This window comes from Cynocephalus volans, chromosome 2 (genome assembly GCF_027409185.1).
Source record: "Cynocephalus volans isolate mCynVol1 chromosome 2, mCynVol1.pri, whole genome shotgun sequence".
NCBI classification, from domain to species: domain Eukaryota; kingdom Metazoa; phylum Chordata; class Mammalia; order Dermoptera; family Cynocephalidae; genus Cynocephalus; species Cynocephalus volans.
The window spans coordinates 116022931-116048388 of NC_084461.1; the positions used below are offsets into that span (position 1 = coordinate 116022931).

Below are 25458 nucleotides of genomic sequence, written 5' to 3' on the forward strand. Positions count from 1 at the left end.
TTTCCCTACTATCACCTTTTCACGTTCTGCTTCTATTTCAAAAAACATTCTTCCCTGCATCCTGTTGAGAATGCCAAAATATCTGATTTAAAATTATGATTCCAACTAGTACATTACAGAAATCTGATCTTTTTCTGGTCAAATTCCCTTCTCAGTTATTCAGCTAGGATGCAGTTCCTAGCCCAACTGTCATAATCGAGAAGGCTTCTATCATTGCAACTCTGCTGTACTGCAAATGGAATTATCTCCTACTTTCACTATCAGGCTCTACGTTATGTTGAACAAATAAAGTACACGACAAACTAATTCCCAGAACACAGAGATATTAAAACAAATGCCTATAGCATATTACTTTTGCCCAGTGGTTTTCTTTAAAATGTAGTGTCAAAGAGTAGAGGAAGAAAGGTGATGATTAATAGAGGGAAGGGTAGGTAGGTCAGTCCTACAGCTTTCTCAAATAGTAGCAGCCAGGCAATAGAGAAAAAGTTGCCCAGTTTTCTGATTGGTATAGACTTTACATTACTGCCAGAAATCACACACTAAAGAAATGCTTAAAAGAAATTTTCTTAAGCAGATAGAAGCATCAGTGACAAGACACCATTACTGTACCAATATTGTTTTTCTGTATAATTCAAATTGATTTTGTAAACAGTGTAAATTCCTCCCAGATTACAACTGACTAATCACAAATTAACCTAAGTACTATAGGGAGAAGCTGAGTGAGAGAGAAAATGTAATAGGACTTCGATACATTTGCTAATAAGTGAGTGAATAAATAAAAGGCTATTTCAAGAGGTACTATTGTAATGGTGGAAGCCGATATGTATAGGCTATGTGTATAGTAATCATTTCTCTATCTAAGGAATTATAATTCTCAAAACTGAAAGAAAAATAAAACCATGATTTATTTGTTAATCTCAGTTCCAAAGAATTGAGTTATCAATTTATGACTTGTTCTTATCAGAAAAAATCTGGATTAATATTTATACTAGGGTACTTTAAAAAGTTCACAGAAAGAGGTGTATTATCTTTTTATTTTTCCATAAAATTTCTGAAGTACACTCATATAAGCTGTTTAGATCCACTTATTTTTCTCCAACTACATTTTAATATAGTAAATGTTATAATAACATTAGATAACCTTTTGACTGTTTATTTTCAGTCATATTAAATTTAATAATACCCAGAATATTAATGAAATTTTAGTAATTGTCATTTACATTTCAACAACTGGTATGATCGGCTGCTTGGCTGTAATTTAATCAAATAGATTATACATGTGAAAAAAAAAACAAGATAAAAGTATAAACTGATACCAGCATTAAAGATCCCAAAATTCATTTACACTTATCCCATAATCTCACATGTACAAAATCACATAGACAAAGTAAAATTTTACACAAAGTATTTCAGAGGAGGGAAATTAATAATCTATAACATGAATTCTTGGTGAAATAGTAAATTTCAGCAACAGCAAACTTTTATAACATGAGAATCTACCATATTTGAAGTTATCATATAATCTGCTATGGTATTTGCTTAGCACTTTTCAGCAACACATATAATCTAATAGATATATACCCATTCTACACTGTTTAACTGATATTAACTCTACACATCCGTGACCTTAGGAAACTGCAGCAAAACACTAGAATGTTAAAATGAGCTAAAACAATTGTGAGTGTGCAAGTATCCAGTATCCAAGTTGTTCAACTGAGTTAAATATACTGAAAAAAATATTTTTAAACTTTCATAATAGAATTTATTAAAAATATAAAAACAATGTACCTAAATTAGTGTAAATTCACTACTAATTCAAATGACTAAGTGGGGACACACATTTAAGATGATCACAGAGCATCAAAAATAGTATCAGATAAATTCAGGTCCATATTAGTAAAATTAAAGAATACCATTAACTATAAAAATGATTGGATTATGATCAATTCACTAATACAATGTCAAGTTTTTAATTTAAATTTTACTCATAAATATGTATATAGGATAAATACAAAAAAGCACACTGCTTCCCAAACATCTGCAGTGAGTGTTCCTATGTAAACATAACAAGAAAGAAGAGCAATGAACGACAGAGAAATAAGACACACACACACCAAGAACTACTACACAGTATTTATAAATTCTGTATTTAAAAAGAATGATTAACACCTGCTTAAACCATTCTCAAGATGTCCTTCTGATAATTAAATTACCATAATTTAAATTAACTTTTTATAAAATAAGTATATTCAAAAAATTAGCACTTAAAATTTTACTTCAGATAATTTAAAGCAAACATATCACCAAATTTATACCAAGATGTGGGGTAATTTTGATGTTAAAGCATTTGAAAATATGAGTTAAGCTGTGTCACACTAGTGGCATCCCATTTCTCTTAAGCAGTTCTTTTCAAAATCCCTAAAAACTCCAGTTATGTACAACTGCCAACCCAGGTTAATAATAGCACTGAACCATATTCATCTGAAACCACAAGACTGTCAGGTGACATACCAAGAAGTCTGAATTTAACTCAAACAAAACTCTCTCCATGCTGCAATGCAAAAAGGCCTAACCTTTTGACCACGGGAGACTGGGAGCCTTTAAGAAATCTGTTGCCCATAACAAAATCCATTTTTGAAAAAGGCTTTATCTATCCAGTCCTAGAATGTTAAAATGAGCTAAAACAATTGTGAGAGCCAATGTCTGAGTTGTTCAACTGAGTTACACACATTGAAAAAATATTTTTAAGCTTTTATAATAGAATTTATTCAAAATATAAGAATAATGTACCTAAATTAGTACAAATTCACTACTAATTCAAATTATCTAATTCAAACGACTAAGTGGAGACATACATTTAAGGTGATCACAGAACATCAAAAACATCAGATAAATTCGTGTCAGTAAAATTAAAGAATGACATTCTTTAGATTTACTCACTGTAGATATTTGTTTTCACAAGTAACATACTGCTCTTCTGTTACATTGAATTTTGGATTTTTACAGAAATAAATTATGACTGCTTTTCAATTCTTTTATCTTTTCTACTATAAGTGCATGACTAAGAGAAAATCACTCTAAGTACTCTGTTAACAAAGTGCGGTTCTGGCAGCTGGTGCAGACCAGAAATGCCAACACTTTTTTTAAGGGCACTTTAACTCAACAAGGGCGGATCCTGAGCATAGTGCTCAAGCAACCACACCTGGAACCCAACTCTTCAACAATCCACATCTATAAGGAATTCGTATGCACCTTGTAAACAAGAAAACAAAACAGCTCTTTTCTCAACTTGTGTGTCCCCAGTCTGTTACTTAAGACAAGTCCACATGCGCATTGCTGGAAGCCACAGCAAGCTTGTATTCTACCAGCTGACAACCAAGTGGAAAAGCAAGCCCTAATGATCACAGACAGAACAGTCAGTATACAAACTGGCTCACTAATCTGAACTCATGTTGAATTCACACAGACTGGTCTAGCACAAAATATTACCTTTGAATTTATAATCTTCAATAACACTACAATGTTACACTACTTGGCTAGTTCACGTAATAGAGACATTTCAGCTCACTTGATGAACGCTGTCTTCCAGTGGGTTTGTATTTTAAAATATCAGCATGTTCTTCCAGAAAAACCAAAGGGTAGATCTGTGTATGCATGCTGATATGAGTAACGCACTAACAGAAATACCTTAACACAATGAGCTATTAATTTACAACCTAACAGACAATATGCTAGGACCAAGAATCACTCCCCACACCCAATATGGCAGAAACAGAACAGACTCTGAATTAGCCAAACTTGTATTTAAATCCCAACTCTGCACATACTGACCGACAGTGATCTTCGGGAAATGCCTCAACTTTTCTAGCCCTCAGATTCTTCATCTATAATATAGAACTACCTCTACTCTAAGATTGGTACAGGGATGTTTTATCTCTTCAATCCTTAAAACAGTGTGTCACACATCAAGAGTTCAATAAACATTTGGTGAATTATCGGCACACTACTGCAGCTCTCTTCGAAGTATAATGCCTTCTTGTCCCAGTTATAAAACTGTTAACTTTAATTGTAATACTCTATATTTAATTCTAATAATCCTAGTCTTTGTCAAGTTATATAAATATTTGTCACAATGAGTCCAGCAATTTCACCACAATTAATCAGGAAGAAACTTTTAAAATCCATCTTTGACTGTTTAAGTTAGAAGTCTGCATACAGGCACAAAAGTAAATTAAATGCTTGTGTAAATTGAAGGTCTTGTCCAGTGGGACAATAAATATTTCATAGCTAGAATCTTTGATATGAAATATTTAAAGCAATTAGCATGTTAATTTACTAGAACCAAAGTTCAGAAATATCCTAAAGCTAAAAACTAGGTTTAAGCTCATTTCATATTCATATACCTATTAAATACATTGTTCAGTGCTAATTGCTTCACAGCACCACCCTCCAATCCTTCTATCAGCCCTGGAAGCAATACTGACATTTATTTTACATAGAAACACATCTAAGGTTTCACAGCTCATTTGCAATAGATCAGTGATGAAAACCTGCATTTAATATAATCACAGAGAGGACAAGCACGTTTACTGCAGCACTGCATGTACGAGGGTACCATTTATACCACATACCATGTTTTAAACACTGACATATAACTCCCCTTTAAGATTAAGAAAAGACTAAAGTTTATCTTATTAGAAAAAAAGATATACCACCACTGATAGTCTTCAAACATTACTGCACTTTAACTTTCATAATTTGACAAAGCATTCATGAAACAATCTGCAGACTAGTTTTAACAGACAAATAACACCTTTAAGCAAACATGACTGTCCTAAATTGTTTATTAGGTATGAATTTCACAAACATTACTTATATTAGCAGCAACGGTGGAGCTGCAGGGTATTGCGCCTTCTCCAAGCTGCACAGCAAGAACCACCAATAGTACAGTGGAACTTGTGGCTTTTTACAAGGCCATGACTCTTGTGGCCTGCAGATGTCAGCCCACGCATCTCTCTGTGCTTATTGACTGGTCTGGTGATCCACTGGGTGTTTGGATTTCTTCTGAAAGCTTTATGGAATGGATCAATGAGGATTACCTCAAAGAATTTGTATGTGGAATCTTCACCAACCCAGTAAGAATTCAGGACTCTCAGAGCCCCACAATGGTGTCCAGTTTGTTCCTTGGCAACAGACTGAAGTCAATGAGCAAACTTTAGCTGGTTAACATCATGATGGACAGGCTTGCCATAGGTTGCACCCTTAGGAACTGGGCGTTTGCAGCCACCACAGCATACACAATCTTGTAAATGATATAACCTTGGTTGGCCTGGTATCCCAGTCTGCACACTCTATCTGGCCAGGTAGGGCAGGAAACCCTGTGAAGCACAGAGAGCGGATAGTACTGCCAGCAGTGAACCCTCAGAAGAAAGCACATTATGTTGGATTGCTTCTTCCTCCATAGCTCCTGGATGTACCTGTATGCACCATCTTGGCTTACCTGATGGCTGCCACCAGACAGAAAGGACTATTAAATAGAATTTTAGTGGGTTTTTTTTTAATGACAACAAAATAAAAATATTTTTCAGTACCTCTTGCTCATACTTACTTTGAGGTACATAGTCATATTAGGGGGTACTGCATTCGGTATGCCTCTCAATTCCTTATCCTCAACAAGTAGAATAACCATTCTAAATATAACATAAACTGACTATACAATCCTTTCTTCTCTTTTCCTCAAAAATTAAGGAGGGGGGGTTAAGTTATAAATATTAAAGAGATTTTATGGGAAGTTACCAAAACATTTAACTTTAAATGTCCCCTTTTTTCCTTTAACTTTCTCTCAGTGCTGATCAAATTTAAAGGTATAAATCCTTTTAAAAGAGTACTTAAAATATGTGAAGCTCACAAGACCTGGCCTCCAACCTTTATTGGCTTTGGTGCCTTGGACATCATTCAAGCTCCTTAAATCTCCATTGGCTTACCACCCATAAAAAGGTTAATAAAATTTATCTTCTCTACCAACTTCAATCACAGAGTTGTCAGGAACAAATAATATACATGAAAGCAATCTGTAAACTATTACAGTGGATTTGTCTACTTGGGGACAAAGTGTTCATTACATAAGAAATCTAGAAAAACAACATGAACAAAGCCAGAGACTATAGTTGTGCAGAAAGGAGTAAACATGGCAGGTCTAAGACTGCTATCCTTAGAAAGGCCTGTTTGCAAGATTGGCCTTTGGCTGGCATCTGGAAAGTTGACTAATAAACGGTTCCCTATGCTGATATGAAACTTTCCCTAAGTGATAAGTGTGGCTTACTGTGACTAAACTATTTGTACAAAGAGATTTATGTTAATACCTGCTTTTCTTCTGGGAATCTGAATTTTGGTATGTGCTAGTAAGAGGTACCTACGTGACCAATCTCCAATAAAAACCCTGGGTATTATGTGGCCATTCCAAATAACCCAATTAAGAAAAGGGCAAAGGACCTGAATAGACTTTTCTCAAAAGAAAACATATAAATGGCCAACAAGAACATGAAGAAATGCTCAACATCACTAATTATCAGGGAAATGCAAATCAAAACCACAATGAGATATCATCTCACGCCTGTTAGAACTGCTATTATCAAAAAGATGAAAGATATGTGGCAGTGAGAATGTAAAACCCTTGTACACTGTTGGTGAGAATGTAAACTAGTAGTCATTTTGGAAAACAATGAGAGGGTCCTTAAAAAATTAAATATAGAACTATCATATGATCCATCAACCCCACCTCTGGGTATACAGTCATACACCGCATAAGGACGTTTTGGTCAACAATGGACCACATATACAACTGTGGTTCCATAAGATAATCACGGAGCTGAAAAATTCTTATTGACTAGTAACACTGTAGCTGTTGTAACGTCATAGCACAATTACTTTTTCTTATAAATTTAGTGTAGGCTAACTGTACAATGTTTATAAAGTCAACAACAGCATAGGGCAATGTCTTAGGCATTCACATTCACTCACTGACTCACTCAGAGCAACTTACAGTCCTGCAAGCTTCATTCACGGTAAGTGCCCTATAGATGTGTACCATTTTTTATATTTTACACCATTTTTTGGTACCTTTTCTATGTTTAGATACATAAATACTTACCATTCAGATACACAAATGGATACTTACCATGTTTAGATACACAAATACTTACAACTGCCTACAGTACTCAGTACAGTAACATGCTATATTGGTTTGTAGCCTAGGAACAACACACTATATCATATAATCTAGATGTGTATTAGGCTATACCATCTACATTTGTGTAAGTATACTCTATGATGTTCTTACAAAGATAAAATTGCCTAATAATGCATTTCTCAGAATGTATCCCTGTCATTAGGTGATATGTACAAGCAAAGGAAATGAAATCAGTATGTTGAAGAGATATCTGTACTCCCATATTTACTGCAGCATTATTCACAATAGCCAAGATATAAAATCAACCTAAGTGTCCATCAGTGGATGAATGGATAAAGAAAATGTGGTCTACACACAATAAGAATAGTATTGAGTCTTTAAAAAAAAAGGAAATCCTGATATTTGTGACAACATGGATGGACCAAAAGGACATTATACTATCTGAAGCCAGCCAGGCACAGAAAGATAAACAGGCACAGAAAGCCCTCCCTTATAGGTGGAATCTAAAAAGTCAAACTCATAGAAGCAGAGATTAGAATGGTGGTTGCAAGAGGCAGAAATGAGAAGGTGTTGGCCAAAGAGTACACAATTTCAGTTACACCAGAAGAATAAGTTCTGGAGATCTACTGTAAAGCATGGTGACTGTAGTTAATAATAAGGTATTGTATACTTGAAAACTGCTAAAAAAGTGTATTTTAAATGTTCTCACCACAAAAAAGTGATAAGCATGTGAGGTGATGTGTATGTCAATTAGCTTGGTTTAATCATTACATAACATATATACACCAAAACATTACATTATATATCAAAAATTTATAAAATTTTTATTTTTCAAATAAAAAAAACACATTTAAAAATAACCCAGCAGCAGAAATAAGAAACCGAAATAATTTGATGTTATAATTACCTTAAGGCACTAGAGGGATGTCAAAATAAAGATGTCTCGAAGGAAGCTAAAATGTGTACCTGGATAGCTCTGTTGGAAAGTCAGAGACAGAGTGGTAATTTTGAAGATCAGTGAAACAAAACTGACAATTTCCACGGTCTATTAAGTCTATTTTTTTTTTCTTTGTCTTTCCATTTCTAAAATGAACCCGATATCTCATACTTTGCATTCATTTTTTGGTTGAGAAAAATCTCAGCATTCTTGAGGCTATGAAAAACTGAACAAAATATGCAGATAACCTAATAACATCCCTTCTTTAGCCAGCAGCTTGCCAGTTAGTTTAACTTCCAAGAAAAAAAAGTTTTAAAAACAGCCTGCTGGTATTTCATATATTTAATAATCAGCCTGAAAGTTAATATTTTAAATGGTCCTTTTGGTAACAAAATGCTTCTGGACTTAAGAGAGGTTATCTGAAAGAAAGCCATCACTCATTTATTTATTCATCATATTAAACTATTTTGAATTCCCAAAAGGAAAAATTTAAAAGTTTCATTTTTACTATCAGTGTATTAATACTTGAAAATTGGGATACAGTAATGTGTTTTGGAGAAGTCTTTGTGCTACAGGTTACCCAGAGAAGGATTCACAAATAAGAACTAAAATAACAGAATCACACAATTTTGTGTGGTTATTACATCTCTGTCCCTGACCTTACAAAAGAGGTACATCCAAGTACACATTTTAGCTTCCTTCAGGGCATCTTCATTTTCACATCCTTCTAGTGCCTTAGAATAATTATGACATCAAATTGATTAGGTTCCTCATTTCTGACATACACAATAAAAGCAAAAACTTGGAAAACTAAGCATCACCCAAAGATACCAATTCCTAAACTGTTCAATTTTCCTTCACATAATTTTTTAGCTAATAGTTTAAACTCCTAACAATTCTCAAAATAACCTCCAAACCACAAAAATATATAAAAGTCTCTAGGATCTATTACCTCCATTTCTCATGACAATCCTCAAGTCCAGGCCCTCATGGTATCATACATAGATATTGTAATTTTAACTTTAGGCTGTCCTGTCACAGCCCATTCCAGATTCATCTTCTAGGAATATAATGATTCATCAGATCATCCCATTACCATAAAACTGCCAATGATTCCTAATTTCTTTCATATAAATGCTCATAAACTTTCTAAGATAACCATTCCTCCATCATCCTTAGATTCACCCTCTCATATCATCTCCCCTTTCACTTTAAAGGAAAAGGTGTTCCTCTCCCTCTCCAAGTCTATAGAGTTGACCCCATCCCTTCTGATATCTTGTTCAGTCTCACACATTTCTTATTAATGGTGATTTGTTTCTTTCACCTATGAGGGTACTTCAAAAAGTTCATGGAAAGATTCCTATTATCTTTTAATTCTATTTTTCCATGAACTTTTTGAAGTACCCTCTTATTTATCTCTAAAAAGCTCCATGTTATGTTACTGCCACATTTCTTTCCCTTCTAAACTGAACATGAAAAAGTGCCCTAAGCATAGCCTCTTTATGTTCCATTCACCTGTGCATGACATTTGACACTGTCACCTCCTGGTACTCTCTTCCCTGACACCATCATCTCATACATTTCTTGACTATCCTTCTGTATTCAGATATGGCAGGGTCTGGAGCTCAGGTATGTGTGTTTTTAAAAATGTGCACACATACAAAGGAAACTACTCAGTTGTTACACTTCCCCCTGTGTAATGGAGACAAAAAAGAATTACGTGATTACTCAAAGCACTATGTATGCATTGAGAAGCCTGGAAGGACTGTATTTCAGTAATTTTCCCATTAGGAGGAGTAAGCTGAATGTGACAGCTCGATTCAAAGTTAGCTTCTCCCTTTTATTGTAAAGACAAGGAAGTTTCACAAGAAAATTCAGTTGATTTAATCATTACAAAGAACACAAGGACACGGGCAGAGTTATGGCTAAGTATAGTGTTTTTTTTTTTTTTTAAAGATAACTGATAAGGGGATCTTAACCCTTGACTTGGTGTTGTCAGCACCATGCGCAGCCAGTGAGTGAACTGGCCATCCCTATATAGGATCTGAACCCGTGGCCCTGGTGCTATCAGCACCACACTCTCCCGGGTGAGCCATGGGCCAGCCCCTGGCAAAGTATTGTTTTAACAATGGAAACTGGTAACATCCATGAAATAAACAAAGTGATTTTCCATAATGCAATTTGCAAAAGGTTAAGTCCATCCACCAACAAAAGCTTGTTCTTAGGAAACACTTTCTTTTCCTACAGCAATTTCCTCAGTATGTTTACATAACAATCAAGTAACTTTCTCAACATATCAATCAGTACATTAACCTGCAGCAAGGACATCTGCCCTTTGAGCCAGCAATTTTGCTGTTACAATTCTTTATCTATAACAGAGACTTTAGCCTGGGGAAAGTTTCTTGTCTTTTGCAAGCTTAACATTTCTTCATGTAATTCTAAAAAGTTAGGTTATACCTGAAGCTACAGGGCTTTGAAAGCTAGGCCCTGTGAAATAAATTTGTTTTATAAATGTTAGTATCATCCACATTTGCCCCTTTCCTTTTTTTTTTTTTTTTTAAAGCAAAAGCAAAAGCTATAGATCGAGGTCTCACAGTTAAGACATTTGTTAAAGCAAAGTTAGTATTATTTTAGCATGGCAAGTCCTTTTAATTTATACCAGGTAGGGACTGATGATGTCATCATCTCTCAGGGCTGTTGCATCAGCATCATTCCTGGTGGTATGAATTGGGGTGATATTGCCAGTTGTTGAAACTCCAGAATGGGGTTCTGTTCTGTGTAATAGTTGATTTTGAGTCCAGAGAGTTTGTTGATGTTCACCCATCCAGGACATTACTGCTTACAAAGCATCTAATCTTTGTAAAATTTCTTGATTAATTATAAATCTTTTGTTTAAGAACAGGATGTTTCATCCAAGTCATAAACACCCCCTTTAAGGCCATGAAACTTTAGACAGAATGCTTTTGTAAACAAGATATTATTTCCCCCTTTACAATCAAAGCATTCCTCATGAAAGCATTGATGATCAATTTTTTGATAGAAAAGGTTTTACTTTTCTTTGTATATATCCCTCGGTGCTGGGAAGGCTCATTCCCAGGTTGTCATGTACCACGTCGGGGGGAAAGAAGAAACAGCAAGATGAAACAGCAGTTAGGCCAAATTAGGGCAACATGAAGAGGAGTTAGGAACTTAGAAGAGACATGCTATTTTATAACCAAAGTTTTAAACTATATCCTGTTATAAAGAGAGAGTTAAATTTCACTTAAATTATGAAAATAGCCACATTGCCATAATAATCATAAAGATACTTAAAGTTATTAAATTTGGGGGGATCAAATAGAGAGAAAACAAATGTTTTTTTTTGTTGTTGTTGTTGTTGTTTTGGTTTGGTTTTTTGTCTTTTTTGTGACTGGTAAGGGGATCGCAACCCTTGGCTTGGTGTCATGCGCACCGCGCTCTGCCAGTGAGCGCACCGGCCAACCCTATATAGGATCCGAACCCGCGGTGGGAGCGCCGCTGTGCTCCCAGCATCACACTCCCTTTTTTTTTTTTTTTTTTTTTTTTTGTCTTTTTGTGACCGGCCGTACCGCGCTCAGCCAGTGAGTGCACCGGCCATCCTTATATAGGATCCGAACCCGCGGCGGGAGCACTGCTGCGCTCCCAGTGCCGCACTCTCCCGAGTGCGCCACGGGATCGGCCTGAAAACAAATGTTTTTATTTCTGGTTTAAATGATATTTTATCAAACTGTTGTCAGTTATAGATAGCTTAAGAGAGATAATTTTTTTAAATCTAGAAAACAAGACATTAATGAGCGATGCTTTAAAATAAAAATTGTAAAAATTTATAATTTTTGTTAATCAGTTCAGAGAAAAGTAAATGTTTCAATTTTTGCTAATAAACTTATACTTCAGCAAGCTGTTATACCTTAAAAAGATTTTCTTAAATCTGGAAAACAAAACATTAAGAGAAGCAGCAGTGTTTTAAAATAAGGAAATTGTAAAAACCCATAATTCTTTTTAATCAGTTCATTAATTACCTTTTGCTGTTTTGATCTTGGTGAGTAATTTCACAAACCCATCAGTTTTTTTATTAGAATTTTGGAAACTGAGTTTAAAGGTATGAACTTAAAGTTTGTCAGGAAACTGTCTCTCTCAGAGTTTTTTTTCATGAAATATTTGAAGACATAACATTTAAAAATTATAATTAAACCAAGATTATGACCAGTAGCATTTATATCAAGCCACAGATTTTTAAGAAACTTACAAGATTTGGGAATGCATATTCATAACATCTCAGTACTGACAATGCTTTCCCATATAGTCTAATTTATCAAATAAGCCAATTAGTTTTGATACATCTCATATATCCTTTGAGAAGCCCTTGAAACAGGCCAGGGCCCTTGGAACCCCTCAAAGTTAGTTAAAGTCAAAAGGTTGAGCTTTTAGAATTTAGTTTTGGAAAGTCTGTCAAATAACAAAGGCTTAAAACACTTAGTTGAACAAGATCACAAATTACTACAAAAAATAAAACCAAAGGGACAAAGGATTTCAAAGAGAGAGAGCACAAGAAATTATCATGATAAAACATGGAGTAAGTTTCTTAGACCAGTTATCTAAAAGATAAAGAAAGCCTTTTACAATTTTGTATTAAGAGCAGTTAAGTGATTTTAGGAAATCTGGTTGTTCCATTGTAGGAGAGCAAACTCTAACCCTGTATCAGAATACTTTTGATATTAATGTTTAATGTTTAATTTTTAGAAAACTTATACATAACTTGCTTTTAATTCTAGCCAATTTTTTAAAGTTTCTTTTATAAATTAAGCCGTACAAACCATTATCATGACTTACTCAGACTTTGTTTTTGTCCTATACTTCCTACTTTCTAAATAACCAGTTATTTTACTCTAGGAGAAAAATACATTGTACTAGATGCTTTCTCACATAAAAATTATTTTCTTTTTCTTTTAGTCTTTTTTAACCACAACCACATTTTTATATCCATAGCTTTCTTTATATTACCTCTTTTTTACATATTTGTTTTTTCTCTAACAATGTTAAATTGGCCTCATTTGTCTAAAAATTATATATAGAAAGGTTTTTCTGGTTTCAGTGGGGTTTACAACTGAAAAGCTTCTAACAAAGATAAATGTAATCCTATTTGATTAGTAATCCTAGGCAATGATGTGTGTTAATAAGAACATTTTTACACATACAGGTTAGTAAATAAGGGTCCATTTGTCAGAGCAGATTATATAAAGCCCAGTTTGAGCCTCAGCTATTTTTATAAAATAAATATTTTATGGTTTCCCAACCAAAAACCTGGTGTATAAAATCTACACCCTTATCAGATAATGTTAACTAGGGCCTTTGAGATATTGGGCATAGGTCTCCTTCCACTAGCCATCCTGGGTTCCAAGTGTCCATGTGGCATTTAGGGATATGTGGAATCCAGAGAGGCCATGTAGAGCTTAAGGCAGAGAACAGCATTCACAAAGATAATTTCTAAAAGATATTGTTTCTCCCAGCATGGCCAGGAGGCAGAGCTGAGATCAGGAGGAGGCGTACTGACCTAAAGACAAATTTAGGCAAAAGGTTTAAATCAAATTTTGAAAATATATTTATTTTATCAAAACTTTAGAAAATTAAAGTCATGTGAACTTGAAAAGTATACTTATTTACTGAGGGCACGTTATTTATAAGCAAATTTGGTACCATGGAGACAATACAAACACATATAGACATGAACATGTAAACATAACATACAGCTTACATAATATATATATATATACAGACATAAACAACAAAAACAAATAAGGATCTTATAGGTTTTACTTAAAATGTAATAAGGAGACAGATAAAATAGAAAACTCACTAGTACAAAAGGACAGTCAGGTTTAAATTGTGTTTCTAAAGAATGTTAAAGCTTATCTGTGAGGCCACACCCTGTTTTAGAGAAAGCAAGGTAACAAATTTACATTGCAAAGTATGTGAGACTTTTCAAGGAGATGAATTTACAAAGTACGCAAGCCTTTTTAAGCAAAGGCAGAGAACATTTTCTTCTTTTAAAAAAACAGCATAGGACTTTACCATAGGATTTTGTGAAGAAATACATAGATGAGCCTAGAAGAAAATTTAAGTCTGTTCAAGATAACGAGCTGGATGCCAGAATATATGAGACCCATCTAGTTAAACAGGTAGATTTTAGTCTAGTTTTTGTTTCTCAAATGGGTTACGGAGCTTAAAGGCTGAGCTAATGTAAGCCATTTGACTTCTGAGGTTTTCAGGAGAAAAGCAGTAGACCCAAAAGGAGGTCTGGTTGGCACCATGGCTGCTTGTCCCATAAAGCCCCAGAGTCTTTGGCGAAGAAGAGAAGCACATGCTGATAAGAAAAGAACCACTGCTTTTAAGAGAGAAGCATTGTTTAGATAAGAAAAGAAAACATGCTCCAACAAAACCAACACTGCAAAGAAATATTAACCTTTTTTACTTTAGATCGTCCAATTTAAAGTTTTTTCAGCTACTGGCGAAGATTAAGTTTTATCACTTTTTGGTGACATAGACATGTCTTTGTTTTTTGTTAGGGTCCTGAATAGTTCTTAAAGCAATTTGACATAAATTCCAAACCATTACATGGGCAGCCTTAACAGGACTGGTTGCATTTTTTAAGCAGTGACCAATAAGTTCCCAATCCTTAATATCAAGACTTCCTTCTTTAGGGTACCAAGGGCAATATTGTCTAATCAATAATAATTCAGTTAGCTGACGGTTAGTTACTTTATAACCTACTGCCTTGAGACATCGAAGTTATGACCTATGTTGAATTTCCTTCTTAGACAGTGAGTTACCCATAGTTGGAAGAATAGAGAGAAAATTGAAAGAGTAAGAAAGCAACACTTCCGGGTGAAGCCCTAGCCAGACACTGCTGCAGGCGTGCAATCGCTAATCGAAAGCCACCTTTGATCCCCTTTACCGGGGTGAGTCTCCCTTGATGGGATGAGTAGTGGACATCTTTTTCCTTTCCAAGGCTTGGCAGGTAGGTCTCTGATCCGTGGAGCAGAATTCCTCACATGGGACACCATTTGTTACATTCAGTAATAAATAACAAACTACTTGCATGTACTGATACATGCAGTAACATGGAAGAATTTTAAAAACATTTATATCAAGTGAAAGAATATGATACAAAAGGCTACACGATGTATTACTTCATTTAGATGGCATCCTGGAAAAGGCAAAATTTATAAGGAAAAAATCAAATCAATTGTCATAGGCTAGATGTGGGGGAGTGGAGAATCACTAAAAAGGAGTACGAGGAAACTATTTGGGGTGACAGAAATGTTCTGTATCTCACCAGTGGTGGTGATTACATGACTACACATTTGTCAGACTCATCAAACTGCAAACCAAAAAATGAGTAAATTTTACTGCATACCATAAATCATATCTCAATAAAACTAAATTAAAAAAAAATTTACAGATGACTGTCATGACCTAAAGGTGACTGATCTACAGACTAAGATTTCAAACTCTCTCTAGCCCCAACTGCCTACTGAGAAATCCCTACCTGAATCTCAAGCTACCTCAAACTTATCGCCACACCTAGTTCTCACATGCCCAATATACACAAAAATCTCTTCATAATTCAAGCCCCAGAATTATCCCAACCTCTCATCTCCTGTCATTCCCTTATATGCATATCCTAACACTCTCAATAATCAACAAACTTGGCTGGTGGGTTGGCTCACTTGGAGTGTAGTGTTGTAACACCAAGGTCAAGGGTTTGGACCCTGTATCTATCTATCTATCTATCTATCTATCTATCAAATAAATAAATAAATTGATTGATTAATTAATTAATTAATTTGCCATACCCCTTCCTGAGGCTATACCTATGAACCTGCCTCAATTGTAAGTACCTTTTCCTTACTTTATTCAACCTGAAAATTCCAATGTATCCTAAATTTAAGATACAGCTCAATGCCACTTCCTCTAACAGAAACAGAGGAAACCTCCCGTATATACCCCCAGAGTTATTTATATGGTTCTATGAGAGTACATTATAGTCATGGGCTTAATGTTTACTGGACACTGTGGTATTATGAACATGCAAAGATAAATGAGACAAAATTCCTGCTCAGATTTCAGCTACTGAACTGTCAGTCTCACAGCCCAAACTAAGGCCTCCTAGAGCAGGAACTCTTAACATGGAATCTACTAACACTCAAGGACCTGTGTGGTTCAGTGTGCCAGTGAACCCGGATGGGGAAAAAATAATTACTTTCACCTACCTCTAACAACAATTTAGCACTTCCTTCAATTAAACTTAGGCAACAAACCTCAGTGGTATTGGCAGTTCCTATAACTTTGATCAAAAATAAGAATCACAGATAGTTTCATCACACTATAGTTGATGCAGACATCTAGAAAAAGTTATCATTAAACAAAATTACAATACTTATTAGATCCATTAGACTAATAAGTTTATAATGCAGTACATGCTACTATATCACAAAATTTAATATTTTGACAACAATTCCAATATAATGAGTTTCCCTTATAATAATATGTATTTCATTTTAAGAGTTTATAAACACTTTTCTGAGAAGAGGTGTATAGGTTTTACCAGGCTGCCAAAGGTCATTTGGCAGGAAAAATGATTAAGAATCACTACCCTATAGGATTGCATTCTTCTGTGTAGGCCCAGCACAGTGCATTCTTAAAAAGAAAAAGGAAAAAGGCGGGGGTGCGGTTGGGGGGAGATGTGCCTAAAATGTGCTTACTGAATGAATGAAACAATGTATCTTTGAGGTCAATTATTTAATTCCTTTGTATTTTTTAAACAAAGTGAAAGTGGTCTTTTTGTTTTCCAAATAGTATAAAGATTTTATGGTATCTCTAAAAGAGTAACACTATCTTAGGTGACAGATTTTTTTAAGAGTCTAACTTTCGAATCAACTTTTGAAAGCCATACATCTGATATCTTTTTTTATTATTTAATACTTTTCCATTATGTTCTGTAAGATTTTGAAAAAATTCATTCACAGAGACTTTGTTATCATTAAAGAGTAACCAGGCTAACTAACAAAGGTCTCCCAGTATAAAATGAAGCCATCCCAATGCTTATGTCTGCATGTTAAAGGAGGAAAGCAAGGTTAGACACCAAGAAAAGAACAGACACACAATTAAAATTATCCAATAATATGATTTTTCAACACTTGTAAATCCTTAGATCCCTAAGATATTTAGTATATATCTGACATATTGTAAGAAACAGTCATCAGATTTGAGATTTCTCCCAACAGAAGCTCTTTTCTTGAAAGGAAGGAGTCTGGGAAGCTTCTAAACCGCTACTGAGGATCATATAATATCTTCTATAAATTTGTAACTCATTAATAATGTTAAAAAGCTTTTATAAACATCATCTAAGCAAATCAGTTCATTTAGATGTGCTATATACTGTTTCTGTATTAAGGTATATAAAAATTGATTTGACCCAAATGGGTTGTCAGTTTCTCAGAAGTTCCTTGTTTTACAGAAGTATATGCCAAGTAAAAATAATTATGATCAAAGAAAGACTCTCATGAATAGTTAAGCCACAGTGAAACATTAGTGTTTGTTTAGTATCCAGTTTCCAGTTCCAAACTACTATAAATAAGATATGAGACAGCAAACAAACCTACGTAATACCAACTGGTACTAGAAGACAACAAGGCCTTTTTTTTTTCCTGGCAAACAGTTATTTTATTGTGCATACTACGTTTTCAGAAAGCTGAATAATCTTTCCTCTGAGCTTTTAAAACTAACACATGAACATATCAGTATATATTTAACATAAGATTTTGGGAGGAAGAAAATGTAAAACTTCAAAGCATCTTTTATACACAACTATAACAAAAGAGTAAGGATTAGAAACAGTTCCCTTAAAAATAAAATATCTATCATCTAAGCAATTAATCATCTAATAATTTCATGTTCAATTTATAAAATATTTTAAGATAGCATTCTTGGCACTTATCTCCACTCTGTAGGTTAGTACAGAATTTTATGCTACTAACTTTAACTTGAATCTTGGCAGAATTAGTTTGGAAAAACTAAATTGAGTAAATATTCATATATAAAGTATTTCTAGTCCTTGTTTTAGTCCTTCTAAAACATTGTTCCCAATTCTAAAATTTAACTTATGACAAGTGCATTACATACTTAAGGAAAGCCAAACTACATAGTTAAGATACTAAATTTCCAAGTGCTATAAAGCCAGAGAAGAGCTCAGTGGACACCAGTAAGTAGGCAGAGTATCTGACTACAGAGAGGTAGCATGAAGGAATTCTTTGGGGCATTAGCATTGTTCAGTATCAGTGGTGGTGGTTTCAAGAATCTAGTCAAGTGTAAAATTCATAGGATTGCAAATAAGGACATATACATGCATGTTTATAGCAGCACCTTCACAACAGCCAAAAGATGGAAACAGCCCAAATGTCCATCACACACACACACACACACACACACACACACACACACACACACACACACACACACACACACACAGTGGGAAATTATTCAACAGCCAAAAAAAGGAATGAAGTACTGACATATGCTACAACATGGATGAACTTGAAAACATTATAGTAAGTGAAAGAAGCCAAACACAAAAGGTCACATACTGTATGAATCCATTTATAAGAGGATATTTCAAAAAGATCTTGGGAAAATCGAATTAAAAGGTAATACAAATCTTTCCATGAACTTTTTGAAGTGCCCTTGTATGAACTATCCAAAGTAGATAAACTCATAGAGAATGCAGATTGGTGGTTACCAGGGGCTCAAGGGGCTTAAGGGGGCTTAAGGAGGAGGAGCAGAAAGAGAAACTCCTTAATGGGCAAGGGATTTTACTTTGGAGTAACAGAAAAGTTTCTGAATTACATAGAGATGATGGCTGCACAACACTGTGAAAGTACTAAATACCAATAAATTATTCACTTTAAAATGGTTAATTTTATGTTATATAAAATTATATATATTTTACCCCAATAAATTATACATATGTATAAAGCACATATACATACATATATAATATTCATAGATAAGCAATATGATGGTGATGATGATCCAGCGTTAATGATGTGTGCTTTTAAAAAAATTGGGAGGTAGGATTATATCAAACTAAAAAGCTTCTGTACAGTAAAGGAAAACAATCAACAGAGTGAAAAGACAACCTGCAGAACGGAAAAATATTTGCAAACTGTGCATCCGACAAGGGATTAATATCCAGAATATACAAAGAATTCAAACAACTCAATAGTAAAAAATAATATTAATCCAATTTAAAAATGGGCAAAGGAACTGAATACATTTTTCAAAAAAAGACATAAAATGGTCAACAGACATAAGAAAAATTGCTGAACATCATTAATCAGAGAAATGCAAATCAAAACCACAGTGAGATATCATCTGACCCCAGTTAGTATGGCTATTATCAAAAAGACAGAATATAACAAATGCTGGTGAAAATGCAGAGAAAAGGGAACTCTTTCTCTGCATCCTCTTTCTACATTGTTGGTGGGAATGTAAACTAGTACAGCTATTGTGGAAAACAGTACAGAGATTTCTCAAACAACTACAGGTAGAACTACTATATGATCCAGCAATCACACTGCTGGGTATATATCCAAAGGAATGGAAATCAAGTTGAAGAGCACCTACACTTCCATGTTTATTGTGCTTCTATTCACAATAGCCAAGAGTTGGAACCAACTAAATGTCCTTTGACAGAAGGTTGGATAAAGAAAATGTGGCGTATGTAACACAATGAAATACTACTCAGCCATAAAAAAGAGTGAAATTCTGCCATTTGCTGCAACATAGATGAACCTGGAGAAGATATGTTAAGTAAAATGTTCGCAATCATATGTGGAAGTTAAAAAATAGTTGATCTAATAGAAGAATAGAGTAGAATAGTGGTTACTAATGACTAGTAAGGGGAGGGGAGAAGGGGGAGGGGGGAGATGGGAGAGGGTGGTCAGTGGATACAAAATTGTAGAGAGATAGGAAGAATAAGATCTAGTGTTCTATAGCAATATAGGGAGACTATAGCCAACAACAAACTACTGTGTATCTCTGAATAGCTAGTTGAGAGGATGCTTAATATTCCCAACACAGAGGCGACAAATGTTTGAGGTGATGGATATACTAAGTGCCCTGATATGATCATTGCACACAGTATGAATGTACCCAAATGTCATACTGTACTTCATAAATATATATAATTATCATGGGTCAATTAAAAAATAAAAATGAACAAAAGGAGAGAAATGGTAGAATAGTGGTTACCAGAGGCAGGTAAGGTGGGGGACAGAGTGGGGACAGGGAAAGGTTGAAAGACCAGTACAAAGTTACAATTAGATAGGAAGAATAAGTTCTGGTGCTCCAGGGTGATAATAGCTAATAATATGTGTATTTCAAGACAGACAGAAAAGAGGATCTTAAACGTTATAACCACAGAGAAATGACAAATGTTTAGGTGATAGATATGCTAACTATTGTGACTGGATCATTATACAACATAAGCATGCTGAAACATCAAACTGTATCCCATAAGCATGTATAATGAAAAAAGTTAAAAATTGGAGGACAAAGAATGGGGGGAAAAAACAGGGCAGGTATGTCTGCCTTCAACACGCTTATTAACATTTAAGAAATATGCAGAACACGTGGAACAGAGTTAAACATTCATTCAGAAAAAAAAGGCACTCCACCTCTCTCTAAAAATATAGCTACAATGTAAAAGAAAAAAAGAGATTCTCATTTCATTGACAAATTTTATTTGAATGACAAAGCTTGAAAACAATTTCAATAAACCTTTGAAATCATAGTCACTGGCATTTGGCTTTGACAGCTGTGTCAGGATATAAAACACACAAAGAAAGTGAAAACATGGTCTCCTCTACAGAACCCATGACCTGCTACAATTAGTGGGGAGGGAGACCTTGTCACCAACATGGAAAACAGTGCTCCCTGATGGGTAACTAACAGCTTCCCAAGTGCCAGAGCTGAGCAATATGATATTACTCTCATAGGACATTAAAGCAGATGGCCAGAATTCATGTCTTTATTGATTCAGCAACTGGCATCTTCTATGTGTCACATATTGTGGGAACACTAAAAAGAGTAAGATTCAGGCCCTAAATTTCAAAAGCTCATAATTCAAATTTAAATCTCATGAGGATGTGTAGTAAATGTAATTCTCATATGTGGCTGGTAGAGTGAATATTGGTTTAACCACTTTGGAAAACAATGTGGCAGAATCTGATAAAGCTAAACATATACTTATCTTATGACCTATAAATTCAACTCAAAGTACATATTCCAACAGAAATGTGAACCTATCTTCCTCCGAAAGGCTTGTACAAAAATATTAATAGTAGCATTACTCATTACAACCCTAAGCTGGAAATGACCCAAATATTCGTCAACAGTTGTGTGGATAAATAAATTGTGGCACACTCACACAATGAAATACTGGACTGCTGTAATTCTCAACCAAGGATGATTTTGCCACCACCACCACCCGCACCCCCGCCAGGAGACATCTGACAATGTCAGGAGACATTTTAGGTTGTCACAACTGAGAGGTGCTACTGGCATCTAGTGAGTAGAAGTCAGGGATGCTGGTAAACATCCTATAATGCACAAGAGCTGCCCCCAACCCCCCAACAAAGAGTTATCCCATCCAAAATGTCAATAGTGCCAACTTTGAGAAATCTTGTCGTACAGCAATGAGAATGAATAGACTACACAGACTACATGGATAAATTAAAATAAAATGTTGAGCAAAAAAAGAAGCTCGATACTATAAATAATACAAATATCCACCAACTAATATATGAATAAACAAATTTTGATATTTCAATATAATAGAATACTGATCTTCAATAAAAATCCATGAGCTACTGAAACAAGCAGCAACATGAATGAATCTCAAAAATATTCAGCTGAGTAAAAGAAACCAGACACAAAGAGTACATATTATAAGATATCATTTACATGAAATTTTAGAATAGGCAAAATTAATCTATAGCGACAGAAAGCAGATCTGAAATTGCCTGGGGTTAGGAGAGAGTGGGTGTTGGTTACTAACTACAAAGGGGAACAAGGGAACTTTTTTGGGTGATATAAAGTTGTATATCTTGATTGCAAGGTTGTTACATAGGCGTATACATTGGTCAAAATTCATAGATCTATATTGTTTAAAAATGTACTAGGGATTTGTTTCAATTAGATATGGTGAAACACTAAGACACAGAAGTGACTATCATGAAGGAAGAAGTGTCTACTCACAGTTCTCCAGAAACAGGAGGCATACCACACCACTCCACATATGGCCACATGCAGAAGCACCTGGGAGGGTTAGGAGGCAAGGGAACAAGAGGAAAATGTGGCAAGGACCTTTATTGTGGTTTTCCTTAGAAAGAATGGGTGAGGCAGGATAAGCAAGCTAAGCAGGTTTAGGACTGGCTAGTTTGAATAATTTCAGAGGTCTCCAGGGTATAGAGACTATCCCTGGTTGCCTGGTACCTGGCCTTGGGGTGATCAGAGCAGGAGGATAGTGGCTTGGAAGTGTAAGAAGGTAGATAGGGGGTAGGACTCTAGATAGGTTGTTTGCATATGAAAGGCAATCTCCTCACAGGGGAATCCTTCGCTATCTCTGGAATAAGCCGCTGGCAGGTTAGCACTGTTGGTTAGAGCAAGGTAATGATAGGAATAAGCTAGCCCTGGGAAGGGCAGTCTCTCCAGGATAAGCAAGCCCCCAGATGTCAAAACATGACAAGATATAGAAAATAAAAAAGCATGATTAATACATATGTACTTAAAAGGGTGAATTTTACTGAATGTGTGGTATTTCAATAAAGTTGATTTAAAAAGAAAAATAAATTAATTTTAAGAATAAAGATAATATCAAAGGGGCTAATTAACTAAGATTGCCAGCACCAAAAATATTAAGTGAAATAAGCCAGGCACAGAAAGAGAAATACCACATGTTCTCACTTATATGTGGGAGCTAATAAAAATAAACAAACAAACAAATAGAAAAATAAAGACAATAATCACAATAATTCCTTGAGCTTGTTAAGAGAAGAGAGCAGACATGATGTTAGTGGCGGTGGGAAAGGGAGAGAGGGAGAGAGGGAGGGGGCAAAGGGAGGAATTGGTAAAGGTCCATGAAAATCAACTACATTGTACAATGATTAAAAAAGAAATAAAAGAAAATAAAAGAAAAAGAACCAAAAACTGTTGCTTTGCCTCACATGGCGTGATAGAGATGCAAAAAGGATTACTCAAAGCCCCTTTCTTCTGAGCAGTGAGACACCCCAAAAGGGTTAATTTCCTGGAACCCTCAAGACAGAGCCATTCCTCCTCTGAGAAATTAACCACGAACTGAACTTCTCTCCCAGTATTTATTCTCCAGGCCAGAAAGTTGCAGAAAAGGAACATGGAGTTATGGCTAAGTATAGTTTAACAATAGAAGCTGGTAACATCAGTGAAATAACAAAGTGACATTCCATAATGCAATTTGCAAAAGGTTAAGTTGATCCACCAACAAAAGCTAGTTCATAGCAAATACTTTATTTTCCTACAGCACTTTCCTCAGTATTTTTACATAACAATAAAGCAACTTTCTTAACATATCAATCAGTAGGTTAACCTGCTCTCAAGGACGTCTGTCCTTGAGAGCCAGCACCTTTGCTGTTTTACAATTCTATATCCACAACAAAGACTTTAGCCTGGGGAAAGTTTCCTGTCTTTTGCAAGCTTAACATTTCTATATGTAATTTTAAAAGGTTAGGTTATACCTGAAACTACAGGGCTTTGGAGACTAGGCCCTACGAATACATTTGCTTTATAAATGTTAGTATACTCCACATACCATATGTGGGAGCTAATAAAAATAGTAATAAAATTTTAATAGTAGCATAAACTAAATCTGGAATTATGCTAGAATATAAATTTTACTTATTAAATAATTCAAAAGTGGCTGTAGAGACAGGACCGATTAGTTTTGTTTTTTCTTTTATTGTTTTTCTAAGGTGTATGCTATCATCACTGGGCCCTACAATCCTACAGTATCTGCCAAAGGCAACATCTTTCCTCTTATTTTCTTGTCCAGTTATTCTCAACCCCAATTGCGTATTAGAATCTGATATAATGGGTCTGGAGGAGGGCACACATATAAGAATTTTTTAAAGCTTACTGGATGGTTTTAACGCACAGCTAGAGTTGAGAACTACTCCCCTAAACTATATTAAATTTAATTTGTTTTTTTTTTTTGTTTTTTTTTTTTTTAATTTTATTTTGTCGATATACATTGTAGCTGATTAATGCTCCCCATCACCAAAACCATCCCTCCCTTCTCCCTCCCCCCCTCCCCCCCAACAATGTCCTTTCTGTTTGCTTGTTGTATCAACTTCAAATAATTGTGGTTGTTATATCTTCTTCCCTCCCCCCCCCCGATTTGTGTGTGTGTGTGTGTGTGTGAATTTATATATTAATGTTTAGCTCCCTCCAATAAGTGAGAACATGTGGTATTTCTCTTTCTGTGCCTGACTTGTTTCACTTAATATAATTCTCTCAAGGTCCATCCATGTTGTTGCAAATGGCAGTATATTAAATTTAATTTGAACATCAATTATTTGGACACAAGATATCTTAATGCAAGTGCATCAAAGCAAATCATAGAAAACACATTATAATATAAACATACTGAAAAATGACTGATACAGTATTATATTACTTTGCTCACTTTCTTTGCATTTTAGTAAGGCACACTGGCTCCATTATAAAGGTAAAACAAAAACAAAAGGACATAAAATAAAAAACCAAATTTCTACTTCTTACAGAAATAGAAAAATATAAGGGCCGGCCCATGGCTCACTTGGGAGAGTGTGGTGCTGATAACACCAGGACCACGGGTTCGGATCCCTATATAGGGATGGCAGGTTAGCTCACTTGGGAGAATGTGGTGCTGACAACACCAAGTCAAGGGTTAAGATCTCCTTGCTGTCATCTTTTGGAAAAAAAAAAAAAAAAGAAAGAAAGAAATAGAAAAGTGTTAATTCAAAGCATAAGTGATCAGAACCAATTAATTTGAAAAGAAGAAATTACTCATGTTCCTGAATCATTATTACAGCCACTGGACTCATTTCTATAACTCTAGAGACAATAACTCTCCCTCCTACTCTGGAGCCTTCACATTACAGCCCAGTACACAATCATACCAATTCCTGTTGACACACTCATATGTATCTCATGGTCACACATGAATTTCTCTATTAGAATA

The 25458-nt window shown here is 35.0% G+C and overlaps 1 protein-coding gene and 1 pseudogene across 1 annotated transcript in view; both read right to left on the reverse strand.

Moving 5' to 3' along the window:
- The window catches only part of FNIP1 (folliculin interacting protein 1), a 133308-nt gene that overhangs the window by 88284 nt on the left and 19566 nt on the right, over positions 1–25458 (reverse strand). The window lies entirely within an intron of this gene.
- LOC134369464 (large ribosomal subunit protein eL15-like) lies at positions 4878–10959 on the reverse strand (annotated as a pseudogene).